This window comes from Myotis yumanensis, unplaced genomic scaffold (genome assembly GCF_028538775.1).
Source record: "Myotis yumanensis isolate MYYU_CA2020_CCGP unplaced genomic scaffold, mMyoYum1.0.hap1 SCAF_2, whole genome shotgun sequence".
In the NCBI taxonomy this organism is placed as follows: Eukaryota; Metazoa; Chordata; class Mammalia; order Chiroptera; family Vespertilionidae; genus Myotis; species Myotis yumanensis.
The window spans coordinates 150,918,359-150,940,762 of NW_027223753.1; positions in this window are offsets into that span (position 1 = coordinate 150,918,359).

The window sequence follows — 22,404 nt, forward strand, 5'->3', positions numbered from 1 at the left end:
CTGCATCACTTATACATTACACCTTGTTATCTGACTTCTATGTTTTGGGATGGCACCCACTATTTCTGCAAGACCCAAGAGTCCTAGGGACCACCTTCTTAGATGGGAGGGAATTGAGGGCCTGCACAGAACCTCTGTTCTTCATGCAGGCTGCTGAGAGAGCCTTGTGGAGCTCATGGGTAGAATTCAGAAAGCTCAAGCAGTGGTGAAACCTTAATGCTTATTGACAACCAAAGCAAAGCAAAGCAAAAATTTACCTTATTTATCAATACTTTTCCTGGTATGAGATGAAAAGCCATGGGTTGTGAAAATTAGTTATGTTTTTTGGGGGGGGGGGGGTGGGTGGGTAAGGGGGTTCTGCATTTCTAAAATAAAAGAATAGAATAAAATAGAAAATATCAAAGTATGAAATAGAAATGTGTGTGTGTGTGTGTGTGTGTGTGTGTGTGTGTGTGTTTGTAAGCAAATCATTTTTTCTTCTGGTCACAATTAGAAATGTTCAAAAATCCTTGTGAAAGGAACCTGGTCCAGGGAGAGAGTGAGGTAATACTAGAAAGCAGAAAGAGGCAGGCTGGGACGAGTAGGGTAATGATGGGGAAATGTGGATGACTGGGCAGGTACCAACAATAGACTAGTCCTTCACAGTTCTGTCAAACACACACACACACAAAACCACACCACAACCTGCATGCACATTTTTCTCTCTCCTAAATTTCTAAAAACTCCCCAACTGCTGCCTCTGGCACAAATGCCATATATTCTACCCTTGTTCTGAAAGACTCTTCTTGGAAAATTTCAGCCCAACAGGAAGATCAAGAACAATGTGATCTGTTTCTTTCCTGCGCTGGATGTAAACATGTTAATGAAAGGGTGATCAACCGACCTTTTTTCTCACATAGCTTCCTAGTTTAGAGTTTCTGCTTTGAAATATTTATATTAATAATAACATACCTAGACAGAGCCCCCACTTTTAGGTTAGATAATAAGTAGTCGTTACTCAATCTTGAGAAAACTTGAAGTTTTATGTTCTCAGCTACTTATATCACTTGTTTTACAAATGCTGCAATGGTCTTTCATAAGGAAGTGTCCAATTAAACCACATCCACCACTCAGTTCTCTCTAAGTTGTGCACGGAGTGTGTGTGTGTGTGTGTGTGTGTGTGTGTGTGTGTGTGTGATTCCTTTGCCTTGTGTTTGATCTCAGACAGTACCTAAGAGAGGCTGCAGCCTGAGCAGATGGGCTAAAGCCACAAGCATCTATTCTAGCTCCCCTCATTTAAGTACAGTTGACATTTTCTCACCTGTCTTGCCAACATAAGAATCCCACAGAGAGAGTGTGACAATGAGGTCGAGAGCATTGGGAAAGAGGGGAACTGAAAGGGCTCAGCCATGGGGACACTGCTGCCATTACAGGAGCAGTGAGGGTGAGAGGTTACAGCAGCTCCCTGGGTCTCCTCAGCTGCTGGGCTGCTCAGCCCCTCAGTGGGGTGTGGGATGCCCAGCCCTTCCCAACCCCTGTGAGGCTGAGGCAGCTCCTCCCTGTTCTTTGAGCTTCTTTCCTGTCACCACTCCCTTCCCTGCCAACCCTTTGACACTTTCCTGTGACAGTCCTCTGCTCAAGGCTGCTGTTCAGGTCACCTCACCTGGAAAACCTCCCTCAATGACCTTCCCTTTTTCTACTGCCCTCTGAAAGTTTAATTTCTACAACTATTTACTTTAATTTTGGTTGATCTTAGCATATTTAGCAATTAGCATTACTAACCTAAAGGAGGCTCCCGGGTGTCAATATTGTTCTCTTTCTTGATTGGGGTGGTGATTTCATGGGTGTGTTCAGTTTGTGATAGTCCATTGAGCTGAATACTTGTGATTGGAGTGTTTTTCTGTACATTAGTTCTATTTCAATAAAGGTTTTAAATATGCCTTATCTTTTCCACCAGACATTTTTTGTTTTTATTTTATGCCTAGAACAGTAGTTTCTTTTTCACCCTAACTTATAAAAAAATGCCTGGCACTTAAAGAGTTATTAGGAGGCATTCATTTAAGTATTGGTGACCCTTGTTACAGAGGTAGCAAGGTTCAGTAGAAAAACACTGGACTAGAAATATGGAGACTGAAATTCCAGTCCTGGTCCTATTGCCATTTACCTGAAGTGACTCAAACAAGTTATTTGGCCTCTCTAGACATCCCCTCGTACAACTATAAAATGGACCCCTCTGCACCTGACTTCTTGACCTCACAAGGATCCTTCTAAGGGTCAGATGAGGTCATGACATAAAAGCATATCAGAGTGGAAAGTTCAGGACAAATGTGAAATTGGTTTTCTCAGAATCCTCTCGCTTACATCCATGTCTTGGTCTGGATGGGATTGCAGGAAGCCAGGGATGAGAACTTTGCACCACTCTTGGTGCAGTAACAATAGAAATGCTTTTATGCTGTAAAAGACCACTTTGAAAGAATGTCCCCTCATTCCACAGCATGGTTCCCCAAGTCACTCAGAGAGCCTTCCTCATGCTCTGTTTCTAGTATTGCAGCTCTATAGTATAGCTTGAAATCAGGAGAGTGATACCTCCCACCTGTTCTTTCTTTGGCTATTCAGGGTCTTTGGTGGCTTCATATAAATTTTAGGAGAAGTTGTTCTGAGAAGAACGCCATTTTAATAGGCATTGCATTGAATCTGTATATTACTTCAGCTAGTAAGGACATTTTAACAATATTAATTCTTCCAACCCATGAGCATGGTTAATCCTTACCTTCCATTTATTTGTATCTCCTTCAATCTTTTTCTTCAGTCTTATGGTTTTCTGAGTACAGGTCTTTTACCTCTTTGGTTAAATTTATTGTGAGGTAAAAAAAGCAATTCTTGCCAAAACCGGTTTGGTTCAGTGGATAGAGCGTCGGCCTGCGGACTGAGAGGTCCCGGGTTTGATTCCGGTCAAGGGCATGTACCTTGGTTGCGGGCGCATCCCCAGTAGGGGGTGTACAGGAGGCAGCTTATCGATGTTTCTCTCTCATCGATGTTTCTAACTCACTATCCCTCTCCCTTCCTCTCTGTAAAAAAATCAATAAAATATATATAAAAAACAACAAACAAACAAAAAGCAATTCTTTATGACCTTCCTGTCCTAGATAGTAGATGTGGGGTGCCACCATCAGAGCTAAAAGGCTAAACTAAAGGCTAGGAGGGACTGTATGATGTAAAGGTGCAGGGCATCAACTTTGGGTTAGGTAGACCTCAGCTTGAATTTTGGCTCTGTAGCTTTCTAGCTAAAACCTTGGCCTCCTTAAATCTCGTTTTCTTTTTTGTTTGTTTGTTTTTCATCTGAAAATGTGCTCGTAGATATGTGACAAGTTTTTAATGAGATTAAAGAGATTTGGGGAATGGAGAAGAGAGAACTTATGCCATTTACAAGGATAACACAAATGGTTTGGATGGTCAAATAGTTTACCAGAATTGCTAATATGGCAAACTCTTGTTAGTTTTTAGTCTCCAGCACTGAGGTATCAGTTGTAAAATTTAAACTGTCTGTATAAGTAGGCAAATATTTCTCAGACAGATTACAACAATAACTAGCTCTTACAGGAAAAATTAGACTCCATTAAATTTAAGAACTGCTCATAAAAACATCATTAAGAGCATGAAAAGACAAGTGACAGATGGGGAAAAGACATTTGCAACTCATGTATCCAACAAAGGATTTAGATAAAAAGTACCTTAAGAAATCATACATGTCAATAAGAAAAAGAAAGTCAACCCAAATAAATAAAATTTTAAGCGGGAGGGGCAAGTACATAATTTATGAAGATCCATGCTCTAACCAACAATCATAGTTTGGGCTGCACAATTCTGTGTGCTTGTCTCCATAGACCTTTGTCTTATCAGTTTCATGGCCAGTTTCTTCCCCAATCAGAGAATTATCTTTGTTAGTGTCAGACAGTGGGCAAATTGTGAATAAGTGTTTTGAGGATAAAACCTCCAAGGGTTGAAAGAAGCCAAATTCTTATGCCAACCAGACTCTCAAAAGAGCACAAATGAGGTAACTGCATTTTATAGTCATTGTGCATTTGCCAAATAGCGTCTTGTTGAATCATTTCCTGAGGTCTGTCTGATTACAGTGTTAACTATGAATTAATTCTCCATCTGTATAGGAAACAATGATAGGAAGTAACGTGAGCTATGTCTATATTAAACTCATCTAGAAATGCTGGAATTCACATGTCCAAGATGCTCCAACAAGAATGGATGGAGAGAGGCTCATTTACAGACAAACAAGCCTCAGAGTTGTGGGCATGACACAAACAAGGCCAAGTTTTAGGATCAGCCCCTACCAGAGATACATGAAATGTAAATAAGTTTCTCAAAGACTTGCAACAATACCCTATTTTTATGTAACCTTAGGCAAATTTTTATTAAAATAATTGTATTGCCATCCTTAGATATATATATAGTTCTTGCTTTGAGGTCTTCATTAAATAATACCAGGGAAATTATTCTGATTCGTGGAAATAGTGGCTGTTTCTACAGAGGAAACTGGTGGTTACCTGGACCACAACAGTGGGTGTGCAATAAACCACAGTGCTGAACCTCCACGCTGGGAACCTGGGTCAAGTGTCACTTTTGCTGGTAACCTGCAGGGTCACTACCTCTCTGAACTGCTTCTCTGCATCTGTAAAATAGGAGGAAGTAAACTCACATCACCTTAAGGGGGAGTAAAATACCAGGCAGACCACATACATTGCAAGGCTCAGATGCTCACCAGATAAAGCCTTGAGGAAGAGAATGAGAATGAATTTGCCTTCTCTGGTCCTCCCTAAAGGTGGAGTGGGGCTTTGCATGTAATTTTATGAAGGGAATTACAGGGGAGAAATATGAACCTCAGAAAAGAGCGGAGTTAAGCAGCTCCTCAATTCATAGCACCCAATCATCACCATTCTGGGCAAGGCCTTTTCTTGTTTTTGTTTTGCTTTATACCTTTCCTCTTCACTCCTGGCTCCTACTTGCCTCACCCCAGATACTCACTAGTATGTACTTGGATGTGTGTGTATACTGGAAATTTTATGATGTTTTATTGTCTTTGCATACATTTATGTGCATGTGTGTGTGTGTGTGTGTGTGTGTGTGTGTATAAAATAGTAGACTATGGAACTTATTGTTTTTCTTTGTTGTTTTTTTCACTTCAGTTCTCTGCTTTTAAGATCTGTTCATGTGCTTGATTAATAATATTCCACATTCAAGGGATTGAAGATGGCGACTGGCAGGATGGCAGGGAGAAAGAGAGTGTGAGAGAGTGAGGGAGAGAAAGGGGAGTGTGTGTGTGTGTTGTGTGTGTGTGTGTGTGTGTGTGTGTGTGAGAGAGAGAGAGCTAGAGACAGCTAGATCCTGCAAGACTTTCGAGGGCTGGCAGACCCAGCAGTCTTAGAGTGCAAGATCCTTCTGCCTCTGCCTACACTCCTGGGCAGGCGGTGCTGGCACAGAAACCATGACATCTTGAAGGGCAGAACTGCTATGACTGGAACCCAGCTTCACCACCACCCAGACTGGCCTCAGATGCAAATCAGGACCCTCCAGCTACTCTGGACAAATACTTGCTACCACAGCTGCAGACCCACTGACACTGAAACTCCAGGCATCCCGGCTACAGATTCCTGTGAATCACAGAGCGCACCACCCTACCCACTGGCCCACTGTAGCAGCATAGCATTGGCGTGACCTGTAGTGTGCAAGCAGGCCTCCCACCAACACAAGGCAGCTGTGCAACCTCGCCATATAGTAGGTCTGTGACTCTGATTCTTGGCGCACACATGTGGGGACTCTGATTCTTGGCATGAGCACACAGGGACTCTGATTCTTGGTGCTCATGCGAGGCTGCACCAACCGCCCATGACTCTGATTCTCAGCACGCACCTATGGGAATTCTCATTCTCAACAGGTGCACGAGGACTCTGATTCTCAGTGCATGCAGCTCCTGCTGACTCACGGCAGGACATGTCTCAGTGCCTGAGCTCTTCAGTGATGTTCAGGTTGCATGATGTTCGTGCTGCACAGGGCTCAGGCCCCCACAATTTGGTGCTTGGACCTTATAGTGATAGCAAAAATGGGGAGACAACAAAACAACTCCAAAGGAAAGAAAAAGAGGCCTTGCCAAGAAAGGAACTAAATGAAACAGAGGCATGCAATATGTCAGAAAAGGAATTCAAAGTAGTGGTCGTACAGTTCATAAAATGGAATAATAAAATCAACAACCTATGCAAGAATCAGGAGGAAATCAAAAGTGATAAAGCTACAATCAAAAACATGATGGAAGGTTTCAACAGTAGACTAGGAGTAGCGGAGGAACGAATTAGTGAGTTAGAAGATAAGGTAGAGAAACAAGCCCAATCTGAACAACAATTGGAAAAGAAATTAAAAGGCAGCAGGAGAGCATAAGGGAGCTTTGGAACAACATGAAATGAAGTAACATATGTATAATAGGGGTTCCAGAAGGACAAGAAGAGCAGCAAGGATTAGAGAACCTATTTGAAGAAATAATGACAGAAAACTTCCCTGATATGGGGAAGAAAAAAGTCACACAAGCACAGATGGTCCCAAACAAGATGAACCCCAAAAGACACACACCAGGACACATTGTAATTACAATGGCAAATGTCCAGGACAAAGAGAGAATTTTTAAAAAAATATATTTTATTGATTTTTTACAGAGAGGAAGGGAGAGGGACAGAGAGTCAGAAACATCGATGAGAGAGAAACATTGATCAGCCACCTCCTGTACGCCCCCCACTGGGGATGTGTCCGCAACCAAGGTACATGCCCTTGACCGGAATTGAACCTGGAACGCTTCAGTCCACAGGCCGATGCTCTATCCACTGAACCAAACCAGTCAGGGCCAAAGAGAGAATCTTAACAGCTGCAAGAAAGAGACAGAGAGTTACCTACAAAGAATCTCCAGATTATCAAATGATTTCTCAACAGAAACACATCAGGCCAGAGGGAGTGGAATGAAGTGTACAAAATGATGCAAAGCAAGGGACTGAATCCAAGAATATTCTATCCAACAAAGCTATCAATTAAAATTGAAGAAAAAATCAGGAGCTTCACAGACAAAGAAAACGGTTAAAGGAGTTTATCACTACCAAGCCAGCAATACAAGAAATGCTAAAGAGACTGTTGTAAAAAAAAAAAGAAGAAGAAGAAAGAAATAGAAAGGGAAGAAGGAACACAGGCATAAAGAATATAAATGGCTATAAACAAGTACCTATCAATAATAACATTAAACGTAAATGGACTAAATACTCCAATCAAAAGACATTGAGTGACTGAATGGATAAGAAAACATGACCCATATGTATGCTCTCTACAAGAGACCCACCTCAGAACAAGGGGCTCACACAGACTGAAAGTGAAGGAATGGAAAAATATCTTTCAGGAAAATGGAAATGAGAAAAAAGCTGTGGTAGCAATACTTATATCTGACAAAACAGACCTCAAAGTGAAGATCATTATAAGAGACAAGGAAGGCCACTTCATAATTCTACAGAAATGGATAAAACAAGATGATATAACCCTGGTAAACAGATATGCAACTAGTTCAAGAGAAAAGTTAAAAATGGAACTCCCATTTGACCCTGTGATCCCACTTCTAGGAATATATCCCAAGAAACCAGAAACATCAATCAGAAAGGATATATGCATCCCTATGTTTATAGCAGCACAATTTACCACAACGAAGATTTGGAAACAGCTTAAGTGCCCATCAGCAGATGAATGGATTAGAAAACTGTGGTACATATACACAGTGGAACACTATGCAGCTGTAAAAAAGAAGGAATTCTTACCATTTGCAACAGCATGGATGGAACTGGAGAGCATTATGCTAAGTGAAATAAGCCAATCAATGAAAGAAAAATACCACATGATCTCACTCATTTATGGATAATAAAGACCATTATAAACTGATGAACAAAAATAGATACAGAGGCAGAGCAGCATCAAACAGGCTGTCAAACTACAGTGGGAAGGCTGGGGAAGGTTGGGAGGCGGGAAGGGGGGTTAAGAGATCAACCAAAGGACTTGTATGCATGCATATAAGCATAACCAATGGACATTAGACACTAGGGGGTAGGGGAGCCTGGGGGAATGTCAAGGGCGGGGGAAGAAGGAGACATTTGTAATATTTTAAGCAATAAAAAAAAAAGAGTACCAAAATACATTAAAAAAAACTTCTGGAAGATATCAGGGAAGAGATTGATAGCAATACAATCATAGCAGAAGACTTTAATATCCCATTATAAAATCCTCTAGACAAAAAAATCAACAAAGAAACAGCAATCCTAAAAGACTCACTAGATCAGATGGACTTAATCGACATCTTCAGAACATTCCATCTCAAAGCTACAGAATATACATTCTTCTCAAGTGCACATGAGACATTTTCAAAGATAGACCCCATACTGGGATGCATGAAAAGTCTCTCCAAATTGAAGAAGACTGAAGTCATATCAAGCATCTTCTCAGATCACAATGGCATAATATTAGAAATAAACTACAATAAGAACAATCACAAAAATTCAAATAGTTGGAGTCTGAATAGCATGCTATTAAACAATGATTGAGCTACCAAAGAGATCAAAGAAATAAAAAACATCCTGGAAACAAATAACAATGAAAACACAACAATCCAAAATCTATGGGACACAGTGAAAGCTGTCCTGAGAGGGAAGTTCATAGCATTACAAGCCGAACTCAAAAAAAAAAAAAAAAGAAAGAAAAACTGGTAATAAACCATCTAACTCTACAACTTGAAGTATTAGAAAGAGAACAACTAGAAAAGCCCAGATGAGCAGAAGGAAGGAAATAATAAAGATCAGAGTGGAAATAAATGACATAGAGACCAAAATAATAATAATAATAATAATCTACACTAATAAAAGAGAAACATGGTAATTGGCGTACGACCGCTACCCTTCCCATTGGCTAATCAGCGTATCCTTATGCAAATTAACTGTCAGCCAAGATGGCAGCCGGCAGCCAGGCAGCTGGAAGCGAACATGAGGCTTGCTTGCTGCAGTGACTGCAGACGCCAACGTTCCCCGCCTGCACTGCCGGCCTCTGAGCTGGCAGTTTGAAACTTTGTAACAAATATAGCCGGCTGGGATCTCAGAGCTGAAGTTATACATTGTTTCGATTATAGAACGGCAAACAAACCAGCAGCGGAAGCCTCAGAGCTAGAGCCAGAGCTAAAGCTGGCCCAGAAGAAAAAAAAAAAAGAAAAAAAGGAGTGGTTGGGAGCTTCAGTCAAAACTGCCAGCCTGAAAGCAGCCCTCAGCCCCTCACCCAGACTGGCCAGGCACCCCAGTGGAGACCCCCACCCTGATCCAGGACACCCTTCAGGGCAAACCAGCCGGCCCCCAGGCCTCTATCCTATATAGTAAAAGGGTAATATGCCTCCCAGCACCGGGATCAGCGGAGCCGAGAGGTCTCCTGGCACCAGATCAGCATGACAGGGTGCAGCGCCCAAACCCCCTGATCGCCCTGCGGCTCTGTGTGTGACAGGGTGTGGCATCCCAACCCCCTGATCGGCCCTGCTCTGTGTGTGACAGGGGGTGGCGCCCCAACCCCCCCCCCCCCTCCATGGGCCCTGCTCTGTGTGTGATGGGGTAGAGCCATAACCTCCCCATTGGCCCTGCCCTGAGTGTGACAGTGGTGGGGCCCCAACCCCCTGATCGGCCCTGCTCTGTGTGTGACAGGGGGCGGTGCCCTAACTCCCCTATCGGCCCTACTCTGTGCGTGACAGGGGGGAGCTCCCCAACCCCCTGATGGGCCCTGCTCTGTGCATGAGAGGGGGGCGCTCCCCAACCCCTGGTGGGCCCTGCTCTGTGCGTGACAGGGCGGGGGGGGGGGAGTGCCCCAACCCCCTGATTGGCCCTGCTCTGTGAGTGACAGGGGGCAGCGCCCCAACCCCCTCATTGGCCCTGCTCTGTGTATCACAGGGGGTGGTGCAGCAACCTCCCCATGGACCCTGCCTTGAGTGTGATAGGGGGTGGTGCCCCAACCCCCCAATCAGCCCTACTCTGAGCGTGACTGAGGGTGGCATCACAACCTCCCAATCCGCCCTGCTCTGTGCATGACAGGGGGCAGCGCCCCAACTCCCCAATCAGCCCTGCTCTGAGCCCGACCAGGGACTGCACCTAGGGATTGGGCTTGCCCTCTGCCACCCAGGAGCAGGCCTAAGCCAGCAGGTCGTTATCTCCCGAGGGGTCCCAGACTGTGAGAGGGCACAGACCGGGCTGAGGGACCCCCCCCTACCCCCCCAGTGCACAAATTTTTGTGCACCGGGCCTCTAGTAATAATAATAATGATCTACACTAATAAAAGAGAAACATGGTAATTAGTGTACGAACGGTACCCTTCCCATTGGCTAATCAGCATATCCTTATGCAAATTAACTGTCAGCCAAGATGGCGGCCGGCAGCCATGCACTGAAGCGAACAGGGAGGCTTGCTTGCTCCAGTGACTGCAGACTCCAACATTCCCTGCCTCACTTGCCGGCCTCTCAACTGCAACTCTAAGCAACTATGTTGCAAATATAGAAGCTAAAAAACCCCCCAGAAACCAGCTTTCAGTCAGCGGGGCTTCAGCCAGCCGGACCACAACATTGTATCAAATAGAGAAGGTAAAGGCCAGAAATCTGCTTTCAGCAGCCGAGGCCTCAGAGCTAAAGCTGGCCCAGAATAAAAAAGAAAAAAAAAAAGGAGTGGTTGGGAGCTTCAATCACCCCCCAGCCTGAAAACGACCCTCAGCCCCTCACCCAGACTGGCCAGGCACCCCAGTGGGGACCCCCCACCCTGATCCAAGACACCCTTCAGGGCAAACCAGCCGGCCCCCACCTGTGCACCAGGCCTCTATCCTATATAGTAAACAGGTGATATACCTCCCAGCACCACCAGACCCCCTGATCGCCCTGCGGCTCTGTGTGTGACAGGGGGTGGGGCCACAACCTCCCCATCCGCCCTGCTCTGTTCCTGACAAGGGAAGGCGCCCCAACCCCCTGATCAGCCCTGCTCTGTGCCTGATAGGGGGGAGCTCCCCAACCCCCTGATCGCCCTGTGGTTCTGTGTGTGACATGGTGCAGCGCCCCAAGCCCCTGATCAGCCCTGCTCTGTGGGTGATAGAGGGCGGCGCCCCAACCCCCCCACCTCCCACGGGCCCTGCTCTGTGTGTGACAGGGGGCGGTGCCCCAACTCCTCTATCGGCCCTACTCTGTGAGTGACAGGGGGAGCTCCCCAACCCCCTGATCGGCCCAGCTCTGTGTGTGACAGGGTACGGAGCCCCAACCCCCCTGATGGGCCCTGCTCTGTGTGTGACAGGGGGTGGCGCCGCAACTTCCCTATCGACCCTGCCTTGAGTGTGACAGAGGGCGGTGCCCCACCCCCCATCAGCTCTACCCTGAGTTTGACTAGGGGTGGCATCGCAACCTCCCGATCCACCCTGCTCTGTGCATGACAGGGGGCAGCATCCCAACTCCCAAATCGGCCCTGCTCTGACCCCAACCAGGGGTTGCACCTAGGGATTGAGCCTGCCCTCTGCCACCCGGGAGCAGACCTAAGCCAGCAGGTCATTATCTCCTGAGGGGTCCCAGACTGCAAGAGGGCACAGGCCGGGCTGAGAGACCCCCTTCCCCACCCCAGAGTGCACAAATTTTTGTACACCGGGCCTCTAGTATAAAATATAAAAGATCAATGAAACCAAGAGCTGGTTCTTTGAAAGGATAAATGAGATTGATGAACCTCTAGCCAGGCTCATCAAGAAGCAAAGAGAGAGGATCCATATAAGCAAAATGAGAAATGAAAGAGGTGAAATAACAACAGACCCCACAGAAATACGAAGAATCTTAAAAAAGTTTCTATGAGCAACTCTATTCCAACAAACTGGTCAACCTAGAGGAAATGGACATATTCCTAGAAAAATACGACCTTCCAAAACTCAATCAGGAAGAATTAAAAAATCTGAATAGGCAGATAACTATGGAGGAAATTGAAGCAGTAATCAAAAAACTTCCAAAAAAAAAAAAAAAAAGCCTTGGACCATAGGACTTCACAGGGGAGTTTTATCAAGCATTCAAAGAAGAAATAAAACCTATTGTCCTCAGACTATACCAAAAAATTCAAGAAGAAGGAACACTTCCAAGCTCTTTCTATGAAGCCAACATTACCCTAATCCCAAAACCAGATAAAGACAATACAAAGAAAGAGAATTGCAGGCCAATATCCCTCATGAACATAGATGCCAAAATTTCAACAAAATTCTAGCAAATTGAATCCAGCATTGCATTAGAAAGATCATACACCATGACCAAGTGGGATTTATTTCAGGGATGTAAGGATAGTACAACATCTGTAAATCAATAAATGTGATATACCACATAAACAAATTGAGAGACAAAAATCACATAATCATATCAATTGATGCAGAAAAGGCATTTGACAAAATCCACTACCTTTCCTGATAAAAATTCTCAGCCAGTGGGAATTGAGGAATCATATCCGAATATAATAAAAGCCATAAATGACAAACCTACAGTCAACATCATACTCAATGGGCAAAAACTAAAACTATTTCCCCTAAGAACAGGAACAAGACAGTGATGCCCACTCTCACTACTCCTGTTCGACATAGTACTGGAAGTACTAGCCATTGCGATCAGACAAGAAGAAGAAATAAAAGGCATCCAAATTTGAAAAGAAGAATTGAAATTGTCATTATGCACAGTTGACATGATATTGTAATAGAAAACCCTAAAGATTCCATCAAGAAACTACTAGAGTTTATTGCATGTAATATTATTATATATAAGATCATTTTTCTTGAATAATTGATGTTTATTGCATGTAACATTATTATATTTTAAATCATTTTCTTGAGATATTAATGTTTATTGCATGTAACATTATTATATTTAAGATCGTTTTTCTTGAAATATTAAGGTTTATTTTATGTAACATTATATTTAAGATCTTTTTTCTTAAAATAAAAATAACTGAAAAAATAAAATAATACAATGAGTAATAAATAATAATACAAGAAAAAAACTACTAGAATTAATAAATGAATTCGGCAATGTAGCAGGATACAAAATTAACACCCAGAAATCTATGTCTTCTTTATGCACCAACAATGAACTCACAGAAAGAGAAACTAAAAAAACAATCCCATTTACCATTGCAACAAAAAAATTAAGATACCTGGGAATAAATTCAACCAAGGACATAAAGGATCTGTACTCAAAAAGTTACAGGATGCTGAAAAAAGAGATAGAGGAAGACACAAACAAATGGAAGACTATACCATGTTCATAGATTGGTAGAATCAACATCATTAAAATGTCCATAATGCCCTAGCTGGTTTGGCTCACTGGATAGAGCATCGGCCTGGGGACTGAAGGCTCCCAGGTTCAATTCCGGTCAAGGGCATGTACCTTGGTTGCAGGCACATCCCCAGCAGGGGGTGTGCAGGAGGCAGCTGATCGATGCTTCTCTCTCATTGATGTTTCTAACTCTCTATCTCTCTCCTTTCCTCTCTGTAAAAAAAATAAAAAATATATTTTTTAAAATAAAATGTCCATACTACCTAAAGCAATCTATAAATTCAATGCAATCCTCATTAAAATACCAATGGCATACTTCAAAGACCTAGAATAAACTCTCCAAAAATTCATCTGGAATAAAAAATAAAATAAAATAAAGACCCCGAATAGCTGCAGCAATTCTGAGAAAGAAGAACAAAGTTGGAGGGATCACAATACCAGATATCAAGCTATACTACAAAGCCACTTTTCTCAAAACTGCCTGGTACTGACACAAGAACAGACATAGAGACCAGTGGAACAGAATAGAGAACCCAGACATCAAACCAAGCCATTATGCTCAATTAATACTTGACAAAGGAGGCAAGAGCATACAATGGAATCAAGACAGTCTCTTCAATAAATGGTGTTGGGAAAATTGGACAGATACAATAAAAAAATGAAATTAGACCACCAACTTACATCATACTCAAAGATAAACTCAAAATGGATAAAGAACCTAAACATAAGACAGGAAACCATAAAAATCTTAGAACAAGGCATAGGCACCAAAATAGCAGACATTTGTTGTAGCAATATCTTTCCAATTCCTAGGGCAATGGAAACTAAGGAGAAAATAAACAAATGGGACTACATCAAAATAAAAAGCTTCTGCACAGCAAAAGAAACCATCAACAAAACAAGAAAGCCCACTGCATGGGAGAACATATTTGCCAATGCTATCTCCAATAAGGGTTTAATCTCCAACATTTACAGGGAACTCATACAACTTAACAAATGGAAGATAAACAATCCAATCAAAAAATGGGCAAAGGACCTAAATAGACACTTTTTGAAATAGGACATACAGAAGGCCAAGAGACATATGAAAACATGGTCAAAGTCATCCAAGAGATGCAAATCAAAACATTAAGATACCATCTCACACCTGTCAGAATGGCTATCATCAACAAATGACAAGTGCTGGAGAGGATGTGGAGAAAAAGGAACCCTCGTGCACTGCTGGTGGGAATGCAGAGTGGTGCAGCCACTCTGGAAAACAGTATGGCATTTCCTCAAAAAATTAAAAATGGAACTTCCATTTGACCCTGTAATCCCACTTCTAGGAATATATCCCAAGAAAACAGAAACATCAATCAGAAAGGATATATGGACCCCTATGTTCATAGAAGGACAATTTACAATAGCTAAGATTTGGAAACATGCTAAGTGCCCATTAGCAGATGAGTGGATTAGAAAACTGTAGTACATCTACACAATGGAATACTACACTGCTGTAAAAAAGAAGGAATTCTTACCATTTGCAACAGCATAGATGGAACTGGAGAGCATTATGCTAAGTGAAATAAACCAGTCAGAGAAAGATAAATATCACATGATCTCACTCATTTGTGGAATATAAAGAACATTATAAAATGATGAACAAAAACAGAGACAAAGAAGCATTCAACAGACTGTCAAACTTCAGCAGGAAGGCAGGGAAGGGTTGGGGGAGCCGGTAAGAGATCAACCAAAGGACTTGTATGCATGCAAATAAGCATAACCAATGGAAACAGACACTAGGGGTGTGTGGGCATATTCTGGGGGTCAGAGGAGGCCAGGGGGAGTCAATGGGGAGAAAATGAGACATATGTACTACTATTTGTAATACTTTAAACAATTAAAAAAATTAAAAGTGGAGCTACCATATGACCTAGCAATTCCACTTCTGGATATTTATCCAAAAGAAATAACAGTTATTAAAGCGATTAAAAAAAACACACACAAAAGAAAACAACAACAAAAAACAAAAAATAATATTCCACATTCACCTATTCACTTCCCAGAAGTAAACGATAAAGCATGATGGTTGGGAGTACACACTCGGGAACCAGACTGCTTGGCATCAACCCTATTTACAACTGTGTGAACTTAGTCCATTGACTCAACCTCCCCATTCTTCAGTCTTCTCATTTGTGAAACAGAGATAGCAATAGTATCTACTTCATATAGAGTACTGAGAACATATAAAGTGCTGAGCATACAGAAGCATTCAGCAAGTGTTAGCCATCATTATGATTATTGTCATTATTATTATTCCCACACCCAGTGCTGCACTGAACACCCTCATGCACATCCCTTAATGTACCTGTCCCTGAGTTTCTCTGAGGTGTAGACACCAGAGAGGGATGGCTGGGTCATAGGGTGTAGGCACACTTAATTTTACTATGTACTTACTAACTGCTCTCCAGAATGAGTGCCCCAGTCTACAGTCCCACCATTAGTTCCTGAGGGCTCCGGGAAAAGTTTTCTCAGCTAGTGAGAGCACAGACTTTAACAAGTCTCCTCTCCAGATGCACTGACATCATCTGTCTGGGAGACTTCTGTCCAAGTTGGGTGGAGAAAGAGCTCTAAGACACGTGGCCAATTTAGGAGTCTGTGCTGTTTTGCACTCCAGAACCCTAAGCTCTGTGGTGATTATCAACCAGTGAGTTTACCACCTGGGGGCATCAGAATCACCCTGAATGACATTCAAAGTGCTTCTCCAGGGGAGGATTCTCTCTCTCTCTCTCTCTCTCTCTCTCTCTCTCTCTCACACACACACACACACACACACACACACACACACCCTAGGAGAGCATGTACCCTAACACACTCCCTAACCCCAAGTAAGAGTCCCTGCCTCTGTGAACCACTTTCACTGATGGACAGATGTCAAAACAGGACAAAAGGTGGAGAACCACTGGGGGAAGGAAGGCCTGCAGTGACCCAGGGCCCTGGAGTTGCTGGAGGACTTCGATGCAACCTGATGGAGCAGGAAGGTCCCCTTGTCCAGAAAAGTCTTCTATTGTCAAAGATCTCTCTATGGCCTGGATAATACCAGGAATGTCACTACTTAATAACATCATTTGAATTTGAACTGTATTTTCTCTGGAAGACTATGCACTATCAACATGTTACCTGGACTCAATGCCCAATACCTGTTAGTACAGGAAGGTGTAAGCGTCTAAGCAGGAGTCCCTGAAAATCTTGGATGTTTGAGAAATGTTTGGTAGGCAACGTGTGATATATGTTTGATGGATTTTGGAGATGAGTGTCTCAGGCTCCCCAGGGATAGTGAGCACAGCTACAGGGGAGATATTCAGACCTCCTTAAATGTGTCATTTAAATCAAGCCTGGCACCCACATCATCATAAAGATGCTAAACAGTACACTGACTGACTACCAGTAATGCTAGATCTAGGTCTGGAATTTAATAGCTTTCAAAATACTCTTTTTTATGAGAGTTGAGTCAGTGAAATTTTGTCTCTCTGTGTCTCCCTCACAAGAGTTCATTGAACTTCAAAAGCAGAAATCAAGTGTGTAATTCATCCATTGCCTCTTCACTGGTAAGTTGTTCCTTTTCTCCCTCTAAAAAGAAACCACAGGCTATCAATTTCACTGAAGCTGTTCCAGAGTGAAATTGGCACTTGAACATGTGCAGGTTTGCTGCCCACAGGGTTGGAAGAAGCTCTGAACCAGGCCATGGGCAGTTTTCTGCTCTGGGAAGTAATGATTAGGTGATGAAATTTTGCTTGCGGCTCTCAGCAATGTCTGCCAAGGAATTCAAATTATGGGATGCTAGAGAAGGTAGTAGAAAAAATATTAAAATTGGCATGGTGACAGGTAATTAATTTTTAAATATTGTTAGTGTCCTCCTTACTATTTTTTACTCTAAGAGATTTTTTCCATGGACCAATAAACTGACACCTTGTGGGTTCTCAATAAATATTTGTTGCATAAGTGACTAGTCAGGAAAGAGCAGACAGAGCTCTGTTCTCCAGATGTCACTCAGGCGGGGACCAGCCTCACCTTCCACATAACCTTTGATTCTATACAGTGTATATTGGTTAAAATAAAAACATATTGGAATGTGCTATAAAAATCCCAGCTGTGGCTGGTCCAGCCCCAGCTGAAGAGCTAGCATGAGGCATGGCAGGATGGGGATCTGAGGGGCTAGATGTGGGGTCCTCAGCAGGCTAGAGAAATGAGAGGCCAAATCCTTATGAGCTCCGTTGTTAGAAAGTGGATCCTGGGTCAGCCTGAGGAACAATGCTTACAATGAACCCTTAGAAGGCAAGGGCTGATGTTGCGATGGCAAGGAAGAATTAAACAGGGAGAATCTGCCTGAAGAGTCAGGTTGAATGCTGATAGTGAGGGTAGACTAGGGGCAGAAGACATGGGCAGGGATCAGGTGTGCAAGGATGGGAGTGGTTGGGATGAGTAAAAGAGTAAAGAATAAGAGGTTGAGACTTGAGAACTAAGTCTATAAGCCAGAGAGGGTGGTTCTGTGAGTTTCTCCGTATGCATGTTTTCTCCCTCTATAGCATATTCCATTCCATCCCACCCCCACATGTGGAGAGCAAAGTTGAACTTAGATCCATTGTATCCAGGGGAGGGAATGAATGCATCTTCTGAGGTTTTATCTCCCAAATTTGGTGCCAAATTGATATTGATGAGTGTCTCTGCTCTGCCTTCTGAAATTGGGCCCTGTTGAGTCCCATCCTCCAAGGGGACTCTCTCAATCTCCATCTAAAGGTTTGCCTTGCTCCACAGGAAACAGGCCCGAAAGGAGAAGTGTAAGCCACTCTTGCCCAGCCATCTGCGTCCCAGCCCCAATTACTATTGCCCCTATTCTGTCCCCAACTTTGATTCCTAACTATAAAACCTGAACCCCTGGTATGACTGGGCACTCAGATCCTTACTAGGAACACAGTTATAAATAAGTTACTGGCCCTCACCTCATGGAGATCACAGGCTGATGAGAGATAGGATCCAGTAAAGAGGAAGTTGCAGTGAACTGTGAGAAATACTGGGATGGGGAAATGAAGGCATGCAGGAGGGCAGCTAACCCACGCTGTGGGAAGGAGGGTGACACACAGAGGTTTTCTAAGGAAGTGACAGCTAGGCCCTGACGCAAAGGACAAGTAGGAGTAAACCCAGCAAAGAAGAGGACTGTGGTTATGGGTGGGCAGAGATGTTGGAGGAAGGAAGAGTCAGTCCAATGGCTCATAGATTAAAGAAAGCAGGACAGGATCAAAGATCTGAACACTATTTAATATGGCTTTAGCCACAGAGATGAAACTCAGGGAGTAAGTAAGATCCAGATCATGACTGGCCTTGTAAGTTAGGTGACCATATGTATTTACTGTCCAAAATTGAGGACTAAACTGGCACTGTTCTGGCATACCAATTCAGACCATCACTTTACTTATAAACTAAGCGAAAAGGTATTTGGGTCTCTGACTTTGTGTACTGAGCCTCACCGCAGTGGCCTGCCTGCAATGTCAGTAGCTCCTGTAAAGAGCCTCTGACTTGCTTTTGCTGAACTTCTTTCAGGAAGAGACCTACTTTCTGTATATTTGGGTCTGCTCTCATCTCAGGATAGCCCATAGTATGCCTAGTCCCATCGTTAGAGCCTGCTGATCCCTCTTCTGCTAGATCAATAGGCCTCCTTCCCCGAGGCGGGGACTTTTCTCTCACATATTCCCATTGAATGTGGGTGGGAATAATTTCACATTCTGCTTCTCCAGTCGATCTTGTCTTCTTGTCTCAAAGCAGTGAACCAGGGGGTGCCAGGAGGGGTGATATCTAGAATCTGCAAAATCTATTTATTTATGTTATCATCTGCTAAAACAAATCTATTTTTCATACTAAGATTGTTTTATTTTTTTTTTTTTACAAACACCTAAATATCCATGCATTGGAAGGTTAGAAAGATCACATCTAGGCTGCCCACTTACTAGCTCTGTGAACTTAGACAAGCTAGTTGACTTCCATGAGACACATTCTCCCATTTGCAAAATAGAAAAAATAGAATCATCTTTACAGAGTTGTTAGGAGTAAATGAAAGAACACAGGTGATAGACCCTGGCTCAATGTATAATTTGTGGTAGATATTCAATATAGCTTTATTTTACTTTTTAAAGAATCTAAACTTAACAGTAGCCATGAACAAGTACTACAGAAGACTTAAAAGTTAATTAACTGTACTTTCTAGGTTCAAAGGTACAATAGCAATCATTTACATTCATGAGACTCCACTGTGTTCATTCTAGTCATGATCTACAGTTGTAGGTGGGAACTTCATCTTTGTATTTCTTGTGGATACCAACTGTGGATGCTTCCATTATGTGGGGCTATAGTAGGTACATAGAGCATCTATTCTTGATTGCTTAGCAAGATTCATGCCCAAAGCCAATTAACCAAAGCTGACATCTAGAATCCCTGCTCCCAGCAGGTGGCAGACACAGGAAGGTAAAAAGCATATTGCTGGTAGCCTGATCCGCCTTACATCTACTGGCTAATACTCTATTGCTTTGGCACAGATACCTTCAGGTCTTACTATGACCATCCACATGCCATGTTGCCCTGAACCACTGGGCTCTACATGTCTGCTCTGAAAAATCCAGCCCCTAGATGCAGAGCCCAGAATCATAACCTAGATTTCCTTTTGCTTTGGATTGTCTTTGCCATTGCAGCACCACACCATGGCTGATTATACTGCCTTTATTATCAACTTGGAAGTGCTATATTTGCTAAAGGGAATTTTTATTTCTTTAGAACCTTGGCCTCTCTGATATACCACAAAATAGAAAACAATCCACATTACAACGAATTTGCTTTCTCTCCCCTGGACCCTGATAACCTTTTATTCTTAGTCCACAGGCACTGCTCCACACTGCGGGGCCAACCTTGTCCTTGGGCTGCACGTGCTGGTGAGAAGTGTGGTTTACAATAAACCCTAACTAAACATTTATCAGTATTTCTGATGTTCCTGTTTTTACCTTGAGGTTCCCAGGATTAAATTAGAAGGAGTGATTTTGAAAGAGAGTTAATAGCCCAGGCCGGTGTGGCTAAGTAGTTAGAGTGTCAGCCTGGACACTAAAAGGTTGCAGGTTCGATTCCTGATCTTGGGCATGTACCTGGGTTGCGGGTTCTCATCATAGCACCCTGACTACAGTGTCAGCCTATTCATCATTAACTTAGTAGTAGCAACAGAACATTAGTGTTATCTTATATGCTTATACCAATAGTTTGGTCATTGTTTCCTAGAAGGCTGTGTGGAAGAGTGTGTCCACTGAGCATAAAGGCTTGGAAGGAAAAAAGTATCATGGCTGCCCTGGGTGAAACAGTGGAACACATGCCATCTATGGGAAGCTCCTGGCCTTGGTTGTAAAGTTCTTGAAAGTAGGGACTGTGCTTATTCATATCTGCATCCCCTGTACCTGGGAAAGTATTTGACATATAGTAATTCTGTCAGTAAACCTTTATTCAAGGGTTCCAACTTTGCATTGGCTGGCTAATAGCTTTTCTCTGCTGATAATTCCATATGATGAATTGTTGCATTGATAGTGTTATAGTCCCATAGCAAATACTGGAGCAAACTTTAGTCTCAGTCTGATGGTGGTATTATATTAAGAATGAATATGCAGGCTCTAACAAAAATGCTCCATGTTCCATAAATTCAGTACATTCCAAGAGAGAATGGCGCTGTACCAGGATTCCCCCACGTGGTGCCACATGTGGCCACTGTTGATTTACATGTGTGTTTTTCTTCCCAGGTCTTTGTTTCAACCCCATTTGAAATCTTACATAAAAATCCTTTAAGAGTATTGTAATCCTTTAGCAATAATCTGGCAATGACTCACCTACATTTCACAATTAAATACTTTAAAAACACAAAGCTTGCCAATAAATTCCTCAACTGTCTTCTCTATGACCTATTGAAACAAGGCTTTTTCTATCATCAGCACATAGATGATTGAGGACTTGAAGTGCAGTCCAATTTTTAAAATATTACCCATCACCAGGAAAATAGGGCAGAATTTGAATTAGTTTTGTTTTTATCCTTAAACAAAAATTCCAAATTACTTCAAAACATACAAGCAGTCCTGACTTATTACTAGAATGACAGAAGAAGATTCCTAATAAGAAATTCTAAAAGAGTGTAATTAGAAATGAGATGGTATTCAGTAAACAAAGGACAAAGCAAATTGAGGTAACACTATGGCTTTTGATTTGTGTAAGAAATGAACTTGATCTTCTCAGAGAAAAATGGATTGCTTGCAAATCTGGGCTACTCTGTTTAGGATTCAGCAGGAGGCAGCTGGTTATGTCCTCAGTATAGAGTTGGGTACATCTAGGTACCTAGCACTGACTAATTGTGACTACTGGGCAGGATAGAAATAAGAAGCAAGATGAGGGCTGGCCCAGCTGGAGTTGATGAAAGGAGGTGGAATAACAGGCTGGGGTGGATATCTATGCAAAAAGTCAGCAACACTTAGCCTTGCAGCCTCATCATCATTTTTATATAGTACCACCTTCCTGGGGGGAAAAATATACTCAGAAGATCAAAATTTTAAATTGGAAGAATTATATGGGTAAGCATAAAATTTGTATGAAGTCAATAGTTGGAAATACTTAAGGTATATCTCTATTTCACAATAACATATCTATTTTAAAAACTATTTAGTTCAGAAATAGTTAGCTAAGGGATATGTTGATGAAAACTAATCAAATTCTGAAACTCCTAGTGAAAGCAGATTTTTTAAAAAATCCTGAATGATTTCTCTGTTTAATATGTTCTCTTCAGCAATCTAACATAAATTCTAGCTCCAAAGAACAGATAATTACTACTCTTTGAAAGAGAGAGAAACTCTGAATCAAAAAACTCTGATGGGTTTTACCTAGATCCAGGGGAAATATGAGGATTCCTAAATATTAGAAAAGCCTGCCTGACTTTCTAGAAGAAATAGAACCATGCTAGTAAAAGTCAGATGAAGCCACAGCATAATTGGATGTCCCTA